Raw genomic sequence first — 13,070 nt, forward strand, 5'->3', positions numbered from 1 at the left:
ACACCTAGTTTTGGGGATTTTCTGCCATTCTTCTCTGCAGATCCTCTCAAGCTCTGTCAGGTTTGATGGGGACTGGCGGTGACTGCCCATTTTCACGTCTCTCCAGATGTGTTTGATTAGGTTCAAGACAAGTCAGGGCTCTGGTTGGGTGACTCAAGGACATTCACAGCATGAATGTGAACCTTCGGCCCAGTCTGAAGTCCTGAGCACTCTGGACCAGGATTTCATTGAGGATATCTCTATATTTTTTTTTCCCTGCAACTCTGACCAGACCCCGAGTCCTTGCTGCAGAAACCCTTAAAACACTTTCAGTCAAGCTGTTGAAACATCTATAAGGTGATCAAGAGAAATGGAAGGCATCTGAGCTAAATTTCCAGTGTCATAGCAAAGCGTCTGAATACTCAGGACAATATGTGTTTTTTCTTTTGAATCTATTTGCAAAAACAAAACAATAAAACAAAAACTAAAAGCCTGTTCTCGCTCTGTTATTTAGTACAAGGCTGGAACTTTAAATAAGAAAGAGAAGGGGTCTGAATACTTTCTGAATGTACTGTATACTTTACATAAAGCAGTGTTGATCACCTCAGAACCATGAAGTCAGCAATATGAAGTTTTATAACTTCGTCCTTTAACAAAGTCCACTTTGCTTATTAACTTTAATTGAGATTATTTTTTACCTCACTCACTAAAATTTGATTACTTGTCTTTTAATCCAGAAATACTTATTTATTACTTACTTATTAATTATTATATTTTGCCCTGTTGTTATTTGTCTCCCACTCTTCCTCTGTAATCCCTGCAAGCAGAGGCAACAGTGTGTTCAGCAGCAACACACCCAGAAGTCCTGAAATTTAAAGAGCTGCTTTCGAAGGGATTAGGCTTCTATTTCCCCGATGCACATAGAAATCAATCTGGCTTGTGTGAAACGGGGTGCCGTCGGCAGTAATGCAGCACGCTGACAAGTGATAGCTCCCCAATGAATCGTAAAGTAAAAAAAAAAAAAGTCCTGACAAAGTAGTCCAGGATACATATTGGCAGAAAAATGTAGAAAGCAGCAAAGAGAAAGAACTATGACAGGAGGTGAAGAGATGAGGGTGGTGGTGTGGGAGAGTGATAGAGAGAATGCAGAGAGAACTAAAGGGGAGAAAAGCTGCTGAAAGATGGAGGAGACGAAGAGGGATAGAAAGAGGGCTTCACTGTATTGCTACAATCAGCAGCAAACACACCATTCTCTCTCCCTCTCTCCCCTCATTCACTCTCTCACACTCTCCTGCACCCAGCACTGGGCGACGGGCCATGGCCTGCCTCGGTTTTCTATCTATATCCTGTAGCACAGCACCCTGGGGGGGTTCATGACTTTGTCAGCAGGAAAACGGGTTGTGTTTACGGGGAAATGAGGAAGACTCTCCGCAGGGAGCTGAATCACAGGAATTCCTACATACCGAGGCCCACTGCTGACATACACAGTTGTGTACATCCATAAACTCACATCTTTAGATTACCTAACTTCACATCTCTTACACAAAATTCAAAGAACACAGATGCACGTGCACACGCTCAGTGCTTTTGCATAAATAGAGATGGGAGTTACGGGTATGAATAATGGAGATGTTTTTAAGTTGCTGTGAAGGTTACAGGGAGGTGAGGGTGTACTTCTGGGAGGTGGGACTCAGGTTTCTGTCCATTTTGTTTCTCACCCTCTTTCTAAGCCTCTCACTTCATAACATTTCTATTTGGTATCAATCTCTGTATTTTACATTTTGATAATATACATAATCAATCAATTTTATTTATAAAGCCCAATATCACAAATCACAATTTGCCTCACAGGGCTTTACAGCATACAACATCCCTCTGTCCTTTGGACCCTCACAGCGGATAAGGAAAAACTCCCCAAAAATGTAACAAACATAACATAACAACATAACAAATCAAGAAGTCATATTTATATATTTATTTTTTTACCTCCATCACTTGAACTTCTCACAGGACATAAAGGGACAGTTCATCCTCATATCAAAAATATTTGTCAGTCTAGATTGTTTTGGTGTGAGTTGGCAAGTCTTGTAAATATCGGCTGTAGAGATGTTTGCGTAATGGAACTAGATGGCACTCAGCTCGTGGTGCTTTAAGTGCCACAGAGGTACATTTGAAAAGCTTAACAGCAATGTCTCTTTCCAGAAATCATGACCTGAGGCCTGTATTACGCAGACAGTTCAACTTACCCTCAATATCTTTTGTTATCTTGCTTGCTGAACTCTAACAACATCATCAGAGCCATGAATGAGGCAGGCTGCTTCTTATCACATGAGATGAAACACCCCCCCCCCCCCCCCCTTTCTATGCTATCTAGCTCCATTATATTGGAGAGAAGGCAGACATCTCTATGGCCGATATCTCAAACACTCAGCAACTCACACCAACAATTTTGGGATGAACTGTCCCTTTGACATACTTAACTATGTTCACTGTGTGACATTATGTATTACATTACATACATACAGTATACAGTGCAGCACAGACCACGTATGTTTTATATATTCTTATAGTAAATGTCCCTCACATGTTATCTGTCAAATTAGGTCATTGAGTTCAAATCTAATTGAGAAGTATCAAATATTCATTGTCACCCAGCCACAACAAGCTTCTGTTTTTTTTCCTCCATGAAAAATAAATAACTGAAGGAGTGTGAGTGACACTACTTCAGGCAGGCCTGTCAGACAAACAGTGTCTCGACTGTCTGTGTTTTTGTCTGGGACACTGGGAGGGTTGAATGGCTGCAACAGTCCGCTCTTAACATCCGTCTTTTTTCCTGTTTTTGCTTCATTTGTTTCTTTCATAAATTCTGTATTATCCATCTGGATCTAAACACAAGTGGGAATAATTAGATAAGGCATGCATTCTTCTCTACGTTAAAGCTAATTATGTGCAACCAGAACATCTGACTTCATTCTGCTGAGTTTCCTAAACTGATTTGCTGTTATGTATTGATTTTCTGTGTAACAAAACGAACACAGACAGTGCGAGTCTGCTTTCAGGTGCCTTCTGATGTTGCAGAATAAGTCCTTCTAAATCTATTCTTGCCTCTCCTGTTCTCTCTTTTTCCATTTGTCCCTGTCTGACTGCACACTGCTTCCCTATTCTGGAGTGTAGACTGCTAATGGAAGTATTGGAGGGAGCAGCTCCAGCACAGTACTGGCCTCTGCAAGCACTTCTGCTGCTGGACAAAACTCTTCCCCTGTACAGGACTTGGCCCCATTTGCCGCAAAACCAAGCAGAAAACTGGAAGACAGCCACCTGCTTACTTCCCAAACTCATTCACGTCATCCTCCCCCAATCCCCTCCGTCCCCTTAAAGAGGAAGCGGGATCAGTGCCAATATGCTGACCCTCCTTCTAAAATCTACCTAACCAGGTGTCCTCTGAAATGGAAGCCACCTTGTTCCTCTCAAGAAAAGGCAGGGGAAGAAACCAAAGAGCTAAGGAGAGCCAAGACCTTTAGCCTTGAAAACCCAGCTGAACCCCTGGAACCACAGACCGAATCCAGTCCTTCACTTAAAACAGGAGTATTGTACGGGATACATAAAGACGCACGTGCCCCACAACAAATTTGGCACAGTAAGTTGGAGAGGAAGTGCTCTGAATCAGCTAGGAATGCTTCCAAAGAGACTCTATCCTCTGTGACCTGCAAACCCCTCGAACACAAGCATGCCAAACGTGGGCCTGACCAGGGTACAAATGGGCCAAAGATATCCAGTGAGGACACTAATGGTAATGAGCTCCAGAACCAATCCAAAGCTGGTTGTTTGACTGCAGCCCTGACGTCTGACCCCAGAGTAAAGGATTCTGGGAAGATGAACCCAGATGAGAAGATGCAAATGCTTGAGAACGTGGGGAAGACCAAGGTGCTGGTGTTAACATTGGTGTACCGAGATGGGACAACTCAGTTAGACCCAGAAAAGGTGAGCAGGGATGTGGTTTGTTTTGTGGCAGATGAAATTTGCAAACTACATTGAGCAAAGTTATATTCAACAACTTTAAATTATTGTTTCAGTTTCTCTTTGCTAAAGGAAAAAAAAGACCATAGCTTCGCCTTGTGCAGTATCTGTCCCAGTTGTTATAGGATTAGTGTAAACCGTTTGCCCTCGTGGTTTACTGCTTCATTAACTGTTAGCTCGTGTTAATTTGCCTCTCTGATCCTTGATAAAGAAGCTCACTCCAGCAGTGTGTGGCCTCCTCGTACTGATGAAGAACAACCTCGACCACAGCACACCAGAGGACTCGCTCGGGCCACACGACAGTCTGGTCTACTTAAAACTGGAGCACACACCTGCATGGGCCCAGCAACACACACACCAGAGCCAGGAGCCCTTTACTAGGTCTGTGTGTGTATGCGTGTGTGTGTGTGTAAGTTGTATGAAATTGATGTGAGAGTGAGTATGATGATGAGTGTGAATTTGAAGTGAGCTTACAGTACATTTGTCCATTTGTGCTTTTGCATCCATAAAAAAAGACGATGTATGCTAGTGTTTGATTAGTCCAGGACGGGAGAACATGAATGTGTGTGTTTGTATTCCTTAGAGATATGCTGCTACAGGTGCTCTCAAGGTCTCAACTGGTGGTGTGCTACAAAGCCAAGGATTTGCTTCGTACAGCTCTGCAGTTTTTCAGACAAGACCTCAGCTGGAAACAAGGCAGAGCACACACACATACTCGCACATTCACACGAACTGTAGAAAGTGCTGTTGTTTAGTTCTACTTCAAATCATTCCTTTGTAAATTCACCATCAGCATTTATCAGCGACTTAAGTCACGTCCTTTGCTTAAGTAATACTCTACCAAAAGTATATCTTTCAGTATCAAAAACAAAATGAGCCACAACATCCAAGGCACAGACAGTTGGTGTGAAAATACAACAATTCAACAAAACAAAAGCACAGTACAGAGGAAGGTTTCATCCTCCACAAACAGCAGCTGCAGAAAGCTAGAATTATGCTAATTACAATGATTTCAGTGATGACAAGTTTTTCCTAAGGAAAACAAATAGCAAAACATAAACCACTCCTGCAGCACATAGCAGCAATACAAATATGCACACAGTTCTCTGTTTTATAGATGTGCTCTAATCTCCAAAAATGTGTAGCCAGCTAGTCTCTCATCAGTAAACAGCACAGCATATTGAATACTGCTCAGTATCATAAAGAGCTGTCCTGTCTCTTCAGTGGCAGGCTGTCATATCCAGGACCCACAGGTGGCAGGGTGGCTACTGGATCCTGCAAATCCCTCCTCCTGCTACCAGGACCTTCTCAATAAACACTGCAAAAGACCCCATGCAACACCCACCCTGGGTACCAAGAAGGTGAGTTATGATGTGAAATTCTTGCCAAAGTCTAGACCTTTGAATTCAGCCACTTCACCGAGTTGCGTGAGTAAGGTTGGGAATCTCTCTGTGATAGACGATTCGATACGTATCTAGATACACGGGTTACGATACGATTCAAAAACGATATATTTTTAATACAGAACGATTCGATACAGTGTAGGAACGATACGATTCGATACGATTCTATGGTTAAAGTGACATTCTTACAGTATTTTCAAATTTGTAAAAGACCACATCCCCAAGCATTGTTGCTGTATGGCACTGGCAAAAATAAAATAAAAAGTCAAACAACAACAAAATCCCATGTCAAATGTATTTATTTTTAGACATGGACCAAAAAAAGCCTTGCTGAATGAACATCATTTTGTTGGATGGGATCAATATATAAATGAGAAGAAGTTTTAAACTTTAAGTGAAGTGAACTTTAAGTAAAATTTAAGTGTTTTAAACCTACTTGTGTTGTTTTTATCGTATTGTCTGTGTTTTTGTATGTATCTTATATGGACTTGAGTCTGGAATAAAGTTTATTATAACGCTGTACAATATAAACATAAAGCAGAATAAAATAATAACATGCAATGTAGGGGCAGAATCTGACATCTCCTGTTATTAGTTGATATCATGGACTGTGATGACTAGCAGCTTATCACTGACAGCATGTCAGACTATTTCTCTGTGTTTGCTACACTCTGTGTTTGTCATTTATAGAAAGATAAATCACTTTTCTATAATACATCAATGATATTTCAATGCAATAAATTACTTATTGACTTATTCATACTTCAAAAACAGCATGAATAAGTGATGAACATAAGGGGGATCAAAATAAAATAAATAAATAAAATAAAAATCAACCAGCCACCCTCCTCCTCTGACAAGTAAAGAACAGTCCCTAAAGTGCGGTGAGGTTTGTGGAAATGTGAACGGTTTGTTTCTCCTCTGACACGTCACATACCTGTGTGCTGCCATGGCTTGGCTGGTATTTCTGGGCAGTCATGACACCGACGAAGACTTCTTGGACCTGGAGCCGGGCTTGTCGGTCGCCGGTAAACCATTATCATGCGCCGCCGTATTTGACAGGAATACGTATTTCTGTCTGTGTCTGTGACCCCGCGTTCAACCCACAACCAGCAGGATTCGCCTTTAGTTTCTGCTGCGGCTTGGCTGCTCCCTGGTTTATCCAACCAGCATTAGCTTCTGTTCCTCATCTCCACCGGTCAAGCTGGCACTGATGTTTATATCCATTATCGTTGTCAGTAATGCCTGCTACGAGCATGCTGCCAGCTCTCGCGTTGTTTTCGAGATGCAAACTGTTAAAGTCAGTCAACCGATTGCTAGTCTCGTGATACCCGAATCCATGATTCTACAATCGATTCATCTAAAGATTCATGGCTGATTCGTATCAATTGAGGAGGCTGCTACCGACGTAGCCGTATCTCTCGCTTGTCAAACCGGATATCCGGTCGTATCGGTTAATCGTTCCCAACCCTACGAGTGAGGCGTAGTCTACATGGACACGAGAATAAGAGAGACCTGGATCAGTGGCCTCTGTATTGCAGCCTGACACCTACTGTATGTTGCTCGGTATAGTGGAAGAGTGACCGTACATTTATGCGTAAACATGTAAAAAGTCATGTTAGCAACTTTAGAACCAGCACTGTTTTGCTCATGTCATTGCATGAAATGCCACCTCATTTGTAACGGCTCACAAAGGAGATAACGGCACACACTCACACTGACACATTGCATTAATGATTGGCACATTACTGTGACTAAATATCTGCCTGTCTTGTATTAACATCTGTCAATACTTGCTAGATGACCTGCCTGTGTATTTTTTTTTGTCTCCCTTTGTTTCTGATTTTCTTGTTAAAAATGTAATAAAGAAATTTAATGATTATAAAGAGCTCCCATTCCCTGGTGCCTCCTTCACTCAACACAAGGAAGAAGTAATTCCCCCACATCATCCTCCAGAAACTAAGCTGCGTATGTTCCTCCACACCCACTCTCTTTCTCTCTGTTTCACTCTCTCAGGTTTCTCAGGTCATCTCAGGTCTCTGTTCACTCTACTGGCTCAACATGGAGCTGTGCTTTAAACTACAGGTTAGTTGATGTACACACACAAACACACACCTGCACATAGAGGCCAGACACATCACCTGACTGCCTATTTGTGTATCTAGAGCCAAGGTCTGTGGGAGCTGTACGCAGACATGGAGCTGAAAATGATCTCTGTTCTGGCAGGTGGGAACCACTTTGCTCTTTGTAGTAAACACTGAGTATTCTGAAATAATATAAACTGGTTTCTTATATATTTTAAGCTGCATTTGATGCTGCAGTTATGGCTGGTATTTGGTTCTTACTTTGATTTTGTTTAGGCTGTGACTGACGCCCTATTCCTACGGGACTAGTATCACTTGGGGACTTCAAGTAATTTCCCATTTATTGTGGAAGTCATCTGTGATCTTAATCCCATGCAAATTTGCCATGTCCGTAATTTGTCAAGTAAAAATTCCATCGCAAATTACCGACCATATTTCACCAAACACACTGGTCATGCGATAGTATTAGTTCCGTGCAAACTGGCATCTCAGTGATTTGGGGTTGTATTTAGGAATTTAGTTTTCTCAGTGCCCCTTTTTCTGCCTCTGTCAAGGTCAAGAGTTCTGGAGGCTGCATAGGCAATTATGTATGACATTTTTAACAAAATCTTGGGTGTAAGAGGCTCAGTAAATATTTATGTTGTTTCAGCCATGGAGAGCCATCGCATCCATGTGGACAAAGAAGCTCTTAGGAGAACTTCAGACCTGCTCGGGGTAAGGCAGAACATCAGGGCACAGACACAAACTTCTGTGGTGCATTGATTGCTGTGGTTGGTGTATTTTTTACTGTTCGCCTAAAGGTGTTATTAACAAATAGAGCAGAGCAGTTTAACTGAAAGACAAGACTCTTTCATTTGGCTGCAGGCAGAGTGGACAAACTTATCTCTCACAGCCAGGAGTTGTCAACATTTTCCTTGTGGCTGATGTTAATTTCCTGACAGAAGTTCTGCTCAGTGTGTTTAAAGATAGGCATTTTAAGTAATTCAGTTTACCTCTGTTTCACTGCCGTGTTGTAAGTGAAATGCTGCAGCTGCAGAGGACTGAACGAGGTGGAAACAAACTCGTTCCAATTCATATTTATGGTGATGGGGATTTTGAGAAAACTGTGTCAGTGTTAAAACTTGTATTCATAACAGTATCCTGTGCATATTAATTTCTTCCTTTTTTTTAAGAAAAATCTGTGTGCATTAACTGATCATGTGAGCATGTTTTCTCAGGGCTCAACTGTAACGCTTGCCAGTTTGCCATTGGTAATTATTTTGAGAAACTGACACCCAATTCTTAGACAGCACTGCATGTGCGTTAACTCGCATGTGCACAGGCATCAGTCTTAGAGTCAATAGTGAAGCAAATGAAGTTGTACTTAAGATTTAAATTCTGTAAAGTATCAGATAAACAAAACTACAAGTAATTTTGCACAGTTACTGTAAAAAAGCTTTTAAAAGTTATTTTATGTCACATTTTTATCATTAAGCTGACATATAATTGCATAGTATCTTTTGCTGATTTTCAGCTAGCTTTGTATCATAGTAATGTGGGTAGTATGTGTAAATGTAAATAACTTCAAAACAAGGCGATGCTGATCAAATATAAGCCAAGATTCTGTTACTGCATTGCCTATTTCTCACTTACAATGACTTCAGAAACATATTTTAATGCACTAGACTTTGTGAAGAGGAAGAGGGCGCCATATTGTTTCCTGTATTGTAAAAACAAAGGCTGAAATAACTTAGATCAAACGGTAAAACTAAGCAGCGCTGATCAGGTTCTGTCACTCTGTTGCCTATTTCTCACCTCAAAGGTTTTAGAAACATTGTAGCTGTTTAACTGTAATTTGAGATGTTTTGTTACCAGCCGGCCCCCATATTATTTCCTAAGTCAAAATGGCCAAGCTTGCATTACATCATCCACCAGCAGCATATATTGGTCCAGTGCGGTGCAGTGCATTCTGGTAGTTGTAGGTTTTCAACCTCTTGAACAAAAGCAAATGACACACCCCTTTTTTTCTGTTTTCTCTGGTCATATAACACCAGTTTCATTTCTGTCTTACCGCATAGACAGCCCACTTTTACTCAAAATGGTGACCATATTATCAGTTTCGACAACCAAAAGCTGATGCCTGGTTACCAGCCTGACAACCACTTTTAAAAGTTAGTGTTGAGCCCTGGATCTGGAGACGATCAGAAGTTTACAAAGAAAGCACATATTAAGGTTTCTGTCAGTTTCTCTACATGCGTATGTAATGTATTTTAAGAAAATGTATGAGTCATTACACAGTTGGATATTATTAAACATTCTTTATATCCTCAGCTGACAGTCATATAGGCATAGGTATTTAGCCAATTGGGCACTGAAGCCTTAAAGCCAGTTATGAAATGAGAATCTTTACATTAATCCTTGTATTGAGAGGAAAATGTGTTGGAGTCTTATGTAACAGCTTCAATGTGTTTATATCAAACAAACATAATGGAAACGCTCCCTTTAAATTTTAGTTTTTGCCAGCCCAGGTGTAGGTATGATGTTCCGGGTCAGCTCAGATTTGTACCGCATCACTCTTAGCTGATTGCATTTAAGACCGGCTGCTGAACCACAGTGCAGTCGACAGCTGCTGTATTAATACAAATGGGAGCAAAACAGTGGGAGGATATGAGGAACAGGAGAGATCTCTGAAAAAAATAGAAAAAAGAAACCCTCAAGAGCCAGAGACGGAAAGAAAAATATAATTTCTCCTTTTCTTCTTCTGGGTAGGATTAGTGATGTGGTGGGTGGACATCCTCCAGGGACCTGTCCTGTTTACATGCAGATAAAAACCAATTCTGGAGACTTCATTTGAGAGCGATCATAAACACACAAAGACAAACATACAGACGCTGTGGACACATGCATGCTCAGGAAAACACACGTTCCTAATCAGTCGCATAGAGACGACACTCGTAAACTCAATTACAACTTCTTGCAGGCGCCAGCAGGGGTGTTGTTGTGGAGAGAGTCTTTTGGTGTCTTGCCGTGATGCTATAAATAGGATGGAGGGTCTGTCTTTTTCCTTCAGGAGGCTGTGCTGCAGGAAGGAGCATCACTGTCTGCCTCTGCCAACACATACACTGAGGCACTGAAGTTTTTTGCAGACTGCTGCAGAGTTATGTGTGTGTGCGTTTGTGTTTTTGTTATATGTGCTTGCCAGTGCACTCACACATGTCCCCACTCTGTCGCGTTGGATTTCTTTTTATCTGAGCTGTCAAGTTCACCTGTCTGAAACACCAAACGGAGGATCCCTCCTGTCTGTCAGCCTGCATCTCACAAACTCGCTCACATGCTCTTTTGTCTTTTCAGTCAGCGATATTGAAATTCAGCAGGACAAACATCACTTAATAAAGCTCTTTCACATTCTGTCTGTGTTTTTCAGACATCACCATTCAGATCAGATCCCTCTGTAAACAACTATCACGTCAGGCTCAAACTGAAGAGTCCACATTTTGATGCAATGATTACTCCAAAGACACTGCCCTACAATATTAGATCCCTGCCATACCAGCCCTGTATGTGTGTGTTGGTGTGTCAGACACAGTACTAAGGGGCTAGCATCCATTATAGATGAGGCAGTCTGGAGCCTGCTCCGGGCGAAGAGCGCGAGAGAGAGAGGGAGAAAAGTACATATTTTGGAATTTTGGTACATGTCTGCCAGCTCCTCCACTTTCCCCCTCTGTCTCTGCCTCTGTGTATCTGTGCTGTCTCTCTCCACCCTCCTCTCCGCTGTTGCTCTTTCTGCCATTGTTGCTTCTCCCGCCTCTGCCCACCATGCTGTCAAGTTCTATCTAACAGTCTCACTCCTCTGACTGATGTCTGTTTATTCCAAATGCCATTTCCTATCAAGGTCCAGCCACAGCACGCCCTGCTGCTGCCTAGTCCTCACCTGCTTCTGCCATCCTTTGATCATCTTCTCATGGTTTTTCCTCTCTTCCTTTTCACAATGAAGTCCTGGAAAACTTATGATATTAGAAGAACTGTTTTCCAGGCCTGGAAATAGCTTGGAATCAATCAACTGTTTTGGAAAACTTTTGAATATACTATATGATTAGCATTTTGGCTTTTGTTTAAAATGTGTTCATAACAATACCAAAACATTTTTAACATTATGCGAAGTATGTTGGTGTGGTAAATTGCAAAGTAAGACTGGTGGCAGTTTTCTACTGGTGGTTAGCTACTACCGAATGGTGGTCAACCTCATCTTTTTAAGGTATTGCAAAGGCTTAGGGCCGTTTCATAGTCGACGCACGCAACGCAAGCAAGCGACGCGAGCAACGCACTTCCTTTCATAGTCAACACATTGAACGCAAGCAACGCGGGCGACACTTGAAATGCAATACATCGCTCGCGCAATAGGGCGTAGCAGAGTCACTGGTACATTCCGGCTAGCTAGTACTGCTATTTTAATAGAGTGCAGGGCACTAGAACTGTCATATAAATGGGGGTGTGCCCGTACGAGTTTGCAAAGTTTTTCCTCCTCGCCTGCCATATTTCATACCTGCTTCTTCTGTGAATAACAAAAAGTGGTTAATTTCAAGTATGTCGCTTGCATTATCACCCCTGCTGGCAACGCATGGTATTACACGTGTCACTGCGTCGCGTCAAAGAAATGGACAACACATTTTGAGACGCAAGCACGGGCCAGTGGCGGCCAATGCGTCCCATTGCGTTCGCATCTGCGTGCCTTTGCGTTGACTATGAAACGGCCCTTAGGTTCAGGCATGTCCGTATATCAAATGCTTGTTTAACAAGAAATAAATGCGTATGAACTTGTCAGAATTATAATCCAAACACATCTGATTGTATTGACGTTTCTATGATCTTAAGTTCGGTCTTGACATTTTGCGAAATACTGTATTTGCTGATCTGGTCTATTGGCATATGCAGTTAAGTGGTGGCAGAAATGTCTAATGAGTATGTAAAGTTAGCAAGCGCTAGCAGTTTGCTTTTTGGCAATTGTCTGGGAAGTGCGTTTTTTAAATTATACATGGGTGTACCACTATATAAGCCTGTCTCTTTTACACTACCTAAATAAAGTCATGTAAATTGGATAAAATGGTATGGAAAACATATGGATACGTTTGAAAATTCAGTGATAAAAATGTGTAGGCGCCGTGGTATTTGCATCACATTTCAACTCTTATTTTGAATTTTCCCCATCCCTCCCACATTCCTACATCTGTCACTCTTATCTCTGTCTGTTGTCTGTCATTTCATCACATCACCTCGCCCTCTCCCCTCCCTTTAGCTTTTTCCTATTCTTGTCCCTGTTTCTCTTCCCTCGTTTTCTTGTCCGCCTGTCAAGTTGATAAGAAATGCTTTATGCTTCAGTCACACTTGTAATGAGCCGCTGATGTGTGGGTGTCACTAAACAAAAATGTTCGTGTTTAGGCTGATTATTGTACGAGCGGGAATTCTTCCAACTGTCTGCCCTCCGCCTCACACTCTTTTTCCTCATTTACTTTTCATCATTATCTCTGCCTCTCTGGGACTCAGCCTCTCGGTCTTCCTCTTTCATCCTCGTATGTCTTTATCAAGTGTATCTACCTTTCACTCTCTTCTG

This window comes from Epinephelus moara, chromosome 17, assembly GCF_006386435.1.
Source record: "Epinephelus moara isolate mb chromosome 17, YSFRI_EMoa_1.0, whole genome shotgun sequence".
NCBI classification, from domain to species: domain Eukaryota; kingdom Metazoa; phylum Chordata; class Actinopteri; order Perciformes; family Serranidae; genus Epinephelus; species Epinephelus moara.